Here is a 13,354-nt window from a genome sequence, read left to right on the forward strand (position 1 = left end):
GCCTTACTAAGAAGGAGATATTTCTTCTCATCTTAAAGATAAGAGGTGCAATACTTTTACTTCCTCTTGAGTGAGAACCTTTAACTCTCAGACTACTGAGTAACTTCATACAGCTTAAACATCTGTTCTCACTACATGACAGGGAAAACTTGGGTTCTAGGTCACAACACAAAATCAAGGAAATACTCCTTTCCTAGTTTAAATCGTCACCAGCCAGATCTTGAATAAAAAATTTTAAATGGTTAATTGCCATTTGTATAGGAGAAACAGCAAGACTCACTTGTTATAGCAAAGCATTTTAGGATCCACAGGTGAAAAAGTCTCTTTAAGCACTGCTTTTTACTATTATAAACAGAATTTCATTGGCATTTTCAGTGTCCAATGTTCTGCTCATAGATGCCTTGAGGCAAGAAACTCTATCCCCACCCACAGGCATGGATGATGCATCTGAGTGAAAATAAAACATTATTATAAGCTGACAAAATTTGTTTTTGAACTCCTTGTTATTAAAGACATAAAGGATTAAAGAGTTCTTACAGCAATACAACAATAGTAAGAACATTAAATGAAAGTTGTCTTGGTTAGAGACACAGTCATCACCAAAATCAGAGAAGTTGCTTAGAAGAAATAGTGCACAGCTGGAGTTCTGACATTGCCTAGACAGTGATGCCTACCACCCTTCCAGGGGAAGGAGAAGGCCAGAGTATGTCTGCTTTTCAGTTTTTATTACAGAGTAAGCTTACCCAATTTTAGCTACGATCCTCTCTGACTGCATTTTTAATAAACAAGAAGAGGAGGAGGAGATAAGTTACATGACACATTGCAAGCCCTTCAGGTCAGCAGCGGCAGGCCTTCTCTCTTGCTTTGGGCTGGTGCCATCACTTGCACAGGTCTAGAGCGCTAATGGGATGCACTGGACTTCTCCCATCAGGCAGAACTGTAGAGTCACAAGACAGTTTGGTTATCGCCACATGTGCACACGTGCACATGTGTGCGGGGAGGGTGAGGGACTTTAACGTACAGCGGCTGGAAAGGGTGAATCTACTTCTCTTGTCCGCGCCTTTCGCTGTCTTTTCACTGAGCCTTTGGCACAGAGGCAGGGAGGATGCTGAGGCAGCTAAGACTTTCACTGTAACAGGATTATAGAGAAGCCAGGGCTGTCTCTGATGGGTATGAGTGTGCCATTTGGCTACTGTATCGTTCTCAGACAGATTCTGCACAGAAATACACTTTAATCTGCGTATAAATAGAAGATACAATCAGTGCATATTAGAATTAAAGCCTGAGCTGGAAAGACTCTTTTAATTCATTGAACTACTCCGTCAAAAGCAAACTTGTTTTTCTGTTCTTCTAATATTGCCTCTATTAGCATTACAATCAGTCTTGTTTTCCTTGTAATTTACAACACAAAGGCTCCTATCTCAGAAGGGTCACCTTTGGATTCCTATTTTTCTTCTTGTTCAGATCCATCCATTTTGTGAGGTTTTTCTTTTTCCCTCTCCACATCTATAAGTAGTCACAAATGCAAGTGTCTTGTATTTTCCCCCAGCCAACATCCCATAACATTTCTTCATGAACAAATCCATCTCTTCCCTAAGCATTTTGTTATTCTTTTCTGCAGCTTTGCAGTTTTCTTCAGGCAACAAAAGGCCTAGTAAGAATCTAAGAATTTAACACTTCAAATGTTTTTCCACCAGAGCCATACTGCCAAAAACTCTACATCTGCTTATAGAAACAGCAAAATCTTGAAAGCCAGAAAGGCTGCATCTTCAACCCCATACATTCCAATATAGCTACTTACAACACAAAGAGAGCAAACGACATAGCTAAGACCTTCAGGAGAACAAAATTCTATACCAGAAACATTACTTAAGTCTGCTCACAGTTGTGTAATAAGTCTTGTAACACTTAACACCTATTTCAATGAAGGAAAATTATAGATTGCATTCCTACAGCTGAATTCACTGTTTTTCTGAATTGACTCTTGCTCTTTAAAATTTGTACCTACTACTCGCATAAAACATGGAAATTGAAGTGGATAATCAAAATGAGCACTGTGGCTTACCTGAAGCAGAGCATGAACTAGCACTGATCCCTCTCTTACTTAGTTCATGAATCTGTAAACTCTCCTCAGGGGTACAGGGCTAATTTCCTGGGAGGAGAGCAAAAGTTCCCCATGCCTCCAAAAATAGACTGGGAATAGGAAAGGTCTCAGGATGTTCTGCTGCTGTCAAACACATGTTCTTAATTATAAACAGCACATATGCACAGCTTCCCATTTAACACTGCTCTTAGCAATTTCTGAAAGTTGAAGTGTAGCTAAAGGAAAGATTTTTATATATTATGTTTCTTGAAATATATGTGTTTTTTTTTACTGTAACACAACAACACACTATCACCTAAAGCTTGTAGACTACCTTGTTTGTCCAGAGTTGAAAACTGAATGAACAGGAGGATGGACATTTCATTTTTCACTACATTCAGCAACAGGCTATCCCTTCTAATGAAGAAAAGGAGGGCTTTTTAAAAGCTGGGATTTGACAATCCTTTCCACTACGCTGGTTTTTACCATCTCTTAGTACTTGTTTCAGCCTTCTAAACTGTAATGTTTTCTGTGTACTTACTGCTGCATGGTAGGCAAGTCTGTGGGAAACACTGCTTTGCAAAGGAAGAAACCATGTCTCCTGTTCAACTCAGAGATGAGCAAGCATCCAAGGGTAATTGGAACTAATTACAAGGAGATAATACTGAGCAAGACAGTTGAACTAATAAAACTCAGCTAGAGTCTGTTAACTTTTTAATACTTCAGCTGTTGTTATACATGCCTTGACAGCAATTTTCAGCCAAGTATTCATTAATGAAGCAGATATTTGATTGGTCTATCCTTAGAGCAAATGCTTTCCAGAAGTATCAAGTAAGCATTAAGGAGACAAATTATGAGACTTGATGTACACCTGTTGGAGCAGAACTGGCATGGTTCACACCCCCACGTCAATCTGAGAGGTCCTGCTGTTGGCTGTTAAACCCCAGGAGTTATTCCAGGGGCAAGCCTCACACGCCTTGAGGCATGCCGATTGCTGTAGCCCTCACCTCCACCACCACCACTGCAGAAGAGCATCATTATCCTCTGTGCGCACTACTGGTAGAGCAAGCTGCCCCACGTTTCTGCATGCTGAAGGCACTAAGCCACAGGGTTACCTCACTTCAGCTGTAGGCACTTGTCAGCCTTAACTCACCAAACTGTCAGGGCATCATCAGCACGGAGTATTAGCACATGGCACCCCTACAACTGAGGGCACAGCCATCCCATAAATCTTTCTGTTACTACAAGAAGATGAACTGCTATGTATTTCTCTCACAGCGAGCCATGGGGAAATCTATTTGGCCCTTTTGTGAGGGGAGAAGATATACCGGGCTGTAGGACAGTGCTGGAAAAGTATCAGCACTGAGTAAATTATCCTGCAACCAATGGAGGAGGATTTCCAGCCTACATATACTTGTTCAGTGGGGTTTTAGCTCATAGCTCCAAAGAGTTCAGCAATCCTGCACAGAGAGTCTCTTGGATGCCGAGTAAGCTGGTGCTCCCTGTGAGGGGAAGCTGCACTGGGAGCAGCACCAGGAAAGCACGTTATCAGAAACCTGTAGCCATCAGTTCTGCTACCAGCTGCTGTGAGGGTGACTGTGACGGTGATAACGTTACAGCACAAGATGGGAAGCATCAAACCTGATCTGACTAGGGAGAGCACACCAAAGACTCATAAAGGGCAGATTCAGATAAATAAATAAGTTGTCAGAAGAGAAAGCCTGAACCAAGCAGTAATCCCATTCAAGAAATTAGAATATGGTGGGGGATTTTTTCAGTAAGGACAGGGAGAGCATGTCCCCACACTTCAGATGGTCCCCTTTAATTAGGTAATCTTCATCCCCTAGACTGCAAATTCCTTATTGTTCCTGCACACTGCCACAGCAATATTCAGCTTACACCAAATACTTATTTTCTGAAGTTTTGAAACAAGTTATTTCCTAAAGCTCGATTTTGTTCATGAAAATCAACTTCTGTTGCTGTCAGGGAGTATAGAATAGATGTCCTAATTCTTCTCTTTTTACAGGTTTTGAGAATCTGGATTTATCTGTTACTACTTACTTTATACTGTTTCCTCTGCCCATTACTCTCTCTTTCTTCATTAGCATAATTATTCCACATACTAATTTCGTCTTGTAAATCAGTACGTATTTGGAGGATTACTTCAAGTTCACATTGTATCAATTTACCTCACTTCATCATTGCAACAGATTTTGATGGAATACATTTATTCACACATATGTGTCTAAATGGGACAGATGGATGAAGGATTTATGCAGGAGTTTGTTGTGACACAGCTGAGGAGCATGATGTTAGCCTAGATTGTGTATCAGACCCTAGCAAACATATGAACAAAATGGGGCTGAAAATGTGATTAAAAAAAAATGTTTCTTTTCTTGAGAATACTCTAATCAATAAAGTGAAGATAAGTAAAACCTTCTTCAGTTTGATTATAGTCAGCCTTGCTGAAGCTCAGGTCATGTGTCAGTGATATATAAAAGCTTCATAACCTATAGGGCAGGATCAAAAACACTGCAGCCACAGGATGCAAAGCATCCATATGCCATATGCTCACTCAATTCAGATTAGCCCCCCAAAAATGGATCACTAATGGCAGGATCAGGTATTTCTGCCTCCTCCCACAGCCAACACAGACATCATGAAGGCAGCCTCAGCTCCGCGCTACCTGCTGCCGAGGTTGGAACCGGAGCCGCGCAGGTTCCCGTGCAAGACCCCAGGCTGGTCCCCATTTCTGGAGCAGGCAGGCGCACCCTAAATTCCTCCCCCATGACCACAGACTGCCAAGGTGTGCCTCTCATTCCCCTCCCACCATTACAGCAGTGTGAATAAGGGCTGTGAGGTCTCATCTTCCCTGCCGATCTGGATGATTCTTCTGTAGCAAGACATAAGGAGGAATTAGCATCATGTAAACTGGTGTCCCAGGATTGTCAATAACTGATCCACACCTGGACAACCCTGTGTGCTCCACAGCAAGCTATTGCACTTTCAATCAGATTTTTCATATCTACTTTTTTTTATGTTTCATCCTAAGACATATTGCTGAAAAGATTGCTGTATGCAGTGACAATCCATCGTGAAAGAGAGATTTTACCTGTATTTTCTATGGCTGTAGCACCGTAAGTGATTATTGGGCTTTTAAAAATACATTGGATTATTTCAGGAAATGTGACCACTAGCAAAATGTGAGCACTCACGAGGTCATTCAAACAACCGTGGAGGAGGCTAACCAACTCCACATAGTTACTTCTTGACAATCTTACCCTGTAACCTTTACAACATAAATAAAGGTAGCAACATGACCAACGCCAAGCATTCAAAGAAAGGCACCAAAGACACATAAAACAGGACTACTTCTAAAATTAAATCTTTTCTCACTTTTTTCTAAGGCCTGAGAATGCAGTCAGTCATACATTTCTCTAAATATGTAAGAGTTAGCAACATTTCTTCTTTTTTAAGGCAAGAGGAAATTTTCCCACAAAATTTTCCTAATAACAGGACTTCATGAGAAGGACCATGCAGGGACAGACTCATGACAGAATTATATAGGCATTAAGAGGAGATATAATTTAGATATTAGACATTGTTTTTATTAAATATTCCATAAAATATTTTTTAACCAAGATTCAAAAGTTACTCATGTATTTTCCCTCTTATACTGCTGTCATAGCATTTGAAGCAAAAATACATCATTTAGAAAATAAATTTACAATGGCCTAGGTAACATACAGAATTAAACAGTGCAATGAACTAGTCTCCTACACTATCATTTTTCATTTTCAGTATTTGAGTTTTATTTAGTAAGGAATCAGAGAATAGTTCTGTTCATTTAACTAAATACAAAGATTGTTTTTTTCTTTCATTTTGCTACGTAACTTCTACAGTTCTGCAGATAAAAATAAAGTGCATAGCCTTCAGGATTATTAAAAACATTATTGACCACATCACATATATTGACAAAATATATCAGTTGCTTGTGATTCTGGCCATGCTTTAATGGCATAAGGTATAAAACATACTCCGTGCTCTTTAAAGCATCTTTATTTCTGTGTGTAGATCCTCAGGTTCTCAAATTTGAGCTCTCCTCTCCTTCAAAAAGCCTTTAAAATTTATTTCCACAAAATGTATCCTGGAGGTTTACTTATGCCACATATGACTTTGAACATTTAAGCTAGTTTTTAATGTTGTTTGAAGATCAAACAAGGTTTAACCAATCAGTACAAGATACAGAGGATTTATCAGCAACCACACTATGCTGTTCCTTTAATACCTTTCAGCAACATAAGTGCTTACATCCTAATAGGTTTTTAGCTTAAGATCTAATCATCCACTCTTGAATTAAGATGCTTGAATGAAGCCAACTCATTTGGAACTAAGCACTTTAATGTCAACAGAGACATATGGTATTGAGACTGAATTACAAAGGATCTCTTCTGAGCCATCTACTACAGAAGCAAGTCTGAGACCCCAGCATTATTATTAGTTTACTCATTTATTTGATAGCAAATAATTGAGAGTAAGATCTTCTTAAGAAAGTGGAAATGGTCTAATAATTGCAATCTGGTAGCATACTACATTCCCGTGTGCACTGATTAAATCTCCCCCATCTATATTTTATGGCTCTGTGCTCATCTGCAAAATCCTTTTTAAACTGACAGAAACAAATAAAACTATCCACTATGTATTCAAACACAGTTACTAAAATTCTAATTCAGCAATGATGTCAAGTCATCTAATAATTATTAAAACACTAGACATTTCCTCACCCTGAATTATTCAGATGTTACTCTCAGATAAAGTGTTTCCTTTAAGAAGGTTTCTATGACAAAATTCATGGCAATATTTGATAATATCCATCAAATACAAAGTAAAGAGCAGAAGTCACATTTTATTTATTTATGAAGCAGTTCCAGTGTTCCTAGTCTGAAGGTGGTACTGAGGAAAATATGATAGAGTCTTCTCATGCAATGTCAGTAGGAAAAACTGAAGTGGTGATCCTTGTGAGTCTGTGTTTTTGGAACACAAAAAATAAAAGCTGATTCAAAGTGAACTCAAAAGTAAATATGTTCCTGAGATAGTCAATTTAGGCAGAGAGCAAAATAGACGGTAGATTTGATCTACCAGTTTTAAAATATCTTTTGACTGTGCAAGGTTGGAAAAGAGGCTGGAAAGAGAATGTATTTAAATTTCACTGTGTATCTGACACAAATCACAATGTTTTGTTGTAATATTATAAACAGTTGTAACTTAAATTTGTAAGGAAGGTACAGTTAGATAATAAAGTTTCTCTATTTTTTTAAAACCATAGGTTATTGAGGGCTTCAGCAGAGACTAATCGTCTCTCTAAAGAAACTGCAATCTATCGTATAAACCTGTTTCTACGCTTGAGTCAGTAAGACTGTAACATGTACAATCTTATGGTCCAAGGGCCTCCTTATTTCAGAGGTGTACAAGGTCCGAAAGGCAAGAGGGCACCACAATAACACCTAGAGAACATGATCGTAGAGATAACACAATGCAGTGCAGTGTGACAGGCAGACAGAATTCTCCTTCCAGGAAATTGTGCATGAGTAATGTGAATTACACTACCTAGGTCATGCACTAAAATGCTTTTTCATAAGGATTTGCAGCTTTGCAAGGTTAGAATACTTTCCTGCCTTTCTAATCACAGAGCGTTTCCTATAAAAACTTGTTGACATGGCCTTAAAACCTGCTTTGTTTTTGCTGAATATTATTTAAAAGTATATTCTGTTAGTAGCTGCAGATCTCCATTTACAATATTGGAATCCATGTTATTAACTAGTTAGGAAGCAGAAAAGCTGGTTTAAAAATCACATTAACTCCCCAAAGCTCTGCAAAGCAGAACATTCCTATTAAAAACTGCTGGAAAGTGGAAAGGTTTATGCTATTATGCAACATCAGCCATTACGAAAGTGACATTAAGAATTATCTGCATCATAGTGCAGCACAGATTAGTAAAACCTGCTTAAAGAACGCTCCTTGCTGCACATCTCCCTACACACTCACACAGGTTTTTTTTGTTTGTTTGTTTGTTTTTGTTTTTGTTTTGGCTGGTTTTATTTGGTTTTGTTTTGTTTATCATTTCCAATGTACGTATCTAAGGTGGATCTGGAACTACCAGTTAATGCTTAGTGAGGGTCGCGGCAGGACCCTCACTGACATTAGATCATTAGATGCTGTACAGGCCAGACCACAAAGCCAGCTTCTGTTCTCAGTTCATATTCAGCACCACTTGCACATAGAAATATATCCTGGAGAGAAATTTGTCCTTTGCCTAAGGATAGGAGAGAGGCTACGGATGCAATGGGCTGTGAGAGGAGGGGAGCTTGTTTCCATGAATCATTCCTCCACAGAGGACTTGGAGAATTTTGTGCCACTTTGGTCAGGAGAGATCACTTTTTGTCTTGAGCTCTGTCCCATATAGGCGGATTGCTACCTTGTGAGTTTCTGAGGGTCAACATAACACCCTTTTGATTATTTGCACAGTAGTGTGAGCCATTCGAGTGACAAGCTGTACTAGTGAAAATGCAGTGCGGTTGTGGAGGCAGGGACTCTAGGAATATTAGGAGAATAACAATGACAGACAACAGAGGCTGGTGGATAATGTTTATGCATGTGTCATCATGATGGGAGCATATATTGTCTCTGATATATCTGCAATGTTAAAATGAAGCATAAAAATAGCTGGAATTGTTAGTGGTTTCTTCACAGGTGACAAACCATATCAGATGCTTTCAGAGGTTTTGCTTCCAAGAACCAGAAACATATTTGTGTGTGTGTGTGTGTGAACGAAGATAACATGAACCACACCCTTGTATGATTTCTGATCCAGCTGTATTCTGCCATTAAGTTCCTGCATGAGAATTCATGACAACTGAAGTATAAGTGAAAGAAAAGCATTTGTAAGAATATAGGTGAAACCTGCATTTCTGATTCTCCCTTTGAAGAGCAACTTTACTTCTTCACAACTTAATTTTTGTGTACTAATTGTTGAGAGGTTATGGGAAAGATTAAGGCTAAAATGAGGAAGAAGGAAAGAACGGGATGAATAGCAGCTGCGGTGAAGAAATCTACCAGACGGTAATTGTACATGAGTCTTTAAATATCCACAACTTCATATGAAATCTTCTTTGGTTTAGGAAAGCATGTGGCAGAAAGGCATGCTTTCACTGCAGAAAGCATTTACGTGTGGTTCAGCATCATCAGACAGCCCTCTGTTCACTCGTGCTTAGCCACAGTCACTCAGAGGCACGCACACACGGCATCAGCTTTCAGCCATAAAGAAGATATTAGCAAATGGTGGCACTATACCCAACATTAACGAGCTAAAAACACAGTAAAACAAAAATGCACCACTCTGAATCCATTTCCAATTAGGATCCACTTACTAACTTTTATATATAAAAATAATACAATGTACTGTCTTTAAAAGACTATGGACAACAACGAAAATACATGGTGACAAAGGCAATTTCAGGGCACAGCCCAATTTAAAAATTGTTCTCTCATTAGCAACTAATTTACTTGCGGAAACTGCACAAAATCCCTTAAAATTCACTTATTTTTCATTTCACTTATAAGTGAAATGAAAATTATAAGCATGAAAATGCTTACAATGTGAAAATGCATACGAGTTTGTTGTTACTTTCAAAGGAAGTGGAATATACAGCCTATTTTCATTTTATTCTGAAATACAACGTAATTGAGACAATCACAGACATCAAACACTTCCATTTATAATTATGAACCATAATTTGCTACCACCAATATCACAGCTTCACAAATAAAATAGACCCTTAATTCTGAGATCAGAACAGAGAAATGAAGATGTTTATGCTGTTAAGAGTCTGGCTGTGACTATATTGAAAAAAAAAAGGCATAGAATAAACCAGTGCGCATGATTTTATAACATCTGGTTTCCTGTTCAATCAACACATTTAAAAAATTTTATTCCTTACAAAAGATTCCTTTCTGAATTCCAAGTAGGATTTCACATTTTGCTGCAATTATTATGAATCACCACTTGAGGGACCCTAAGACTCTTTTGTCTTGTGATGCCTACGTGCAAATTATACATGCATCGGACCGATTGCTTATGTTAAAACAAAACATCTTAGGAAAATATCTGTGTACTTTTTATCAGAGAAAAATGTACATAATCTGGAGAAGAGCCTACTGTTGGAAACCAAAACAATCTATTTAGACAGTGAAAAAGACTAGCTAGAAGATAGCAACTTCATGAGCAATACATTTTTAAAAAGGAAATTATTTTTTTAAATAAAAATATTATCAGTGATATAACCCAGCATTTTTATGACATGTCTAAGCAGAGGAAATTTTTCACCTCATTCATTCTGCTGACTTTTTTACGTGTATGATAGACCTTCAAAGCATGTATTTCATTAGTTCTAGGCATCAAACTCCCACAGACAACAAGAGAAACCAGAGCAAAGATCTGTATCACAAATCAGAGGTGACAATTTAACCTAAACAGAGAAAACCTCATGGGAATTTTTGCTGATTTAAGACTAAGTACAATTAGATCTGGAGGTACTCAAACCATGTTCCCAAACTGAGTTTCACTGAAAGCTCTGAAAAAGTGAAGATTTCCTTATTTGTAACACGACAAATCAGGCTTAAGAATTTTACTATACGCAGCAGATGAACCCTTTGTTCGGAGTAAAACAATAGACAATAGGTACATAATGCCAGCTCTGAGGCATAATAGGGGTCATGTGGAAACACTAGCTCAGGTATCAGAAGCAGAACAGCCACGTGAGCCAGGCACAATGCTGCACTGCCAGGGTTACACTGCTTCCAGGTCCAGAGGGAAACTGTTCAGTGAAAGTTGAGGAATTACCATTCTACACCACATTATACAGCAAAGAAATGTTTTTTGTTTCCAAGCCTGTATTCAGATAACCGATTTTGTTTTAAAAAGGTATGTTCTTAATTTAACTAACTGGAAGTCGTATCTTAGCAAGAAAAGGCAACTTACAGATGGTGCTCACCCTAAATTAGTTGGCTGTCAGATATCCATCACTTTTAATTTGATCCACTAGTTTAGATCAAAAACAAAAAATGCTTTAGTTTTTCTACCATTTAAAGTAGATTAGCTGACCTAGGGAAAAGAACATGCTATTTTTTCCTGTGAAGACAAGCTCAAAGCTTTTATTTCAAATACTAACTGAATTTAGAAGACTTTCAAGTTGAGATTGTTCAGGTGAAGAATAAAATACAGCTAAAAGACTTGAAAGTGGAGTCAAACTGAATGATAAGCCAAACCAACTTGAAAATGGAGAATAATCACTAGTATAAGGGTATAACATTATCTTGCTGAAATTCAGCATGTTTCTGTATGAATATGTACATATGTAAACATACAAACATACATCTGTCACAGTCCTTTTGCACAGCATGAAGGGTCCAAAGGAAAAGGCCTTAGAACAACTCAGAATAACCGATTTATCTTACTGTTTGTGCCTAAATTGTGCACTAAATTGTGCCTTCTTTGCCTAGCCACAGTGGCAGAGAGCTAGCACAGGTACAGGGAGCTGAAATTTTTGCAGCCTAGTATACTTTGTCTGAGGAAAAAACAGATATACATGCAGCAATACTGTTTCTGTAGAGTTAATTTAAATATTGCTACAGTCCACAACCCTTTATCTGCTTTATATACTTTGCAGTGCAGGAGCTATTGCTCATACATAGCACCAAGCACCAGGAGGCCTTATGCTAAGCTTACTTTTGTATACTATGTAAGTATAAATATTTTCTACTACCAGCATTTGACACTGTCTATAGAAAATACTTTCAGAAGAGACAGAAGGGATATATCATATTTATTAGATATGAGGATAAAAAGATGTAACGTATCTATTATGCCAGTAACCTCAAATGTAGAGGGACATTTGGAGATCCATTCAAGCTTAGATGGTTTTTGCCAACAGATTAGTCTATTATGCTGTAATCTGTTTTCTTTGATAATCTCAGATATTAAAATGGAACATACTATGAAGTTAAGACCAAATAATGGTGTTAAAAAGATTCTGCAATTTCTAAAAATGATACACCAGCCCAGATTTGTTTAAACAAAGTTAAGCAGAAAGAGAAGTGCCATCTCATCAATGCGATGTATGTGGTTTTTTTTTAAATAAGAAGAGGCCATGAGAAATTGCTAGAATTTGAGACAAACAGAAATATATCCTCTTAGGCTGTCTACCTGGAGTAAATACCTAATCAATGCTAAAAATAAAGCACCAAAGATGTTGTTCAGGCACACACTCCATCAAATGCTGGCAGACCTGTAGACGTAACAGAATGCTGAAATACAGTAGATGCAAAATCAGAAGTATTTGTGACATTAGTTTTTAATCGTTTTTTTTTCACTCATTTAAATCTGTTTTTTCTTGTTTAGCCAATGAAGGCTTGGCTACAAGTCTGCACTGTTTATGTGCCCTGCTTAGCCTGTATTTCTCATATGTACCATTTGAACTTTGTCATTTAACCAAGTCCTGTAGAGCTACATCCTTCTATTGCCTTTTGCTGATTATTTTGTGGCTTGATCCAGTAAGGAACGTTGAATGCCTCACAGTCACTATTCTGCAAGATTAGGCTATTCTTTTGCTCTGTGGTAAGAAAACATTTTTCAGCTCCACATTCTCTCTTTGAGGAATCTCATTTCACTTCACCATCTCCTCTGCTGGACAGGAAACATCATATTTTCAATTTTTATACTCTTTCCAGTATAGACAACGCCCTTCATTCTAGGTCAAGTGTTTCTCTCAGAAATCTATGGATTGTATCCACAGAATAATATTGTGCTTTCAAATAAATTAAAAGTTTCATTTATGTTGACATTTTGTTGGAGAAGTTGAGAGTCCTTCTAGTCCTTTCATATTTTATAGAAAACAGAAGTATCCTTCTGTTCTCCATGTTTTCTCACAAAATCTTCCATCTTACAGAAAGCTCTTCATACCCCCATCTTGTGAACAGAGATTATTTTTATAGTCTCTACAACAAGAATTAACATTTAGAAGGATAACATTAATATCCAGAAGTCCAAAGTTTAACTTCTCTTTGCTAGAAAATGATCTGACTCAGCGAATTCTATTATTGTTCTCATACAGCTTGGTTCAAAATCTCACTTTCAGCTGTCAAATCTTATAGTGAGTAGTTGCAAAATTCTAGCTTTGTTTATGCTTCCAAATCTTTACTTTTAAGCTTACCAAT

Source organism: Rhea pennata, chromosome Z (assembly GCF_028389875.1).
Source record: "Rhea pennata isolate bPtePen1 chromosome Z, bPtePen1.pri, whole genome shotgun sequence".
Classification (NCBI taxonomy): Eukaryota; Metazoa; Chordata; class Aves; order Rheiformes; family Rheidae; genus Rhea; species Rhea pennata.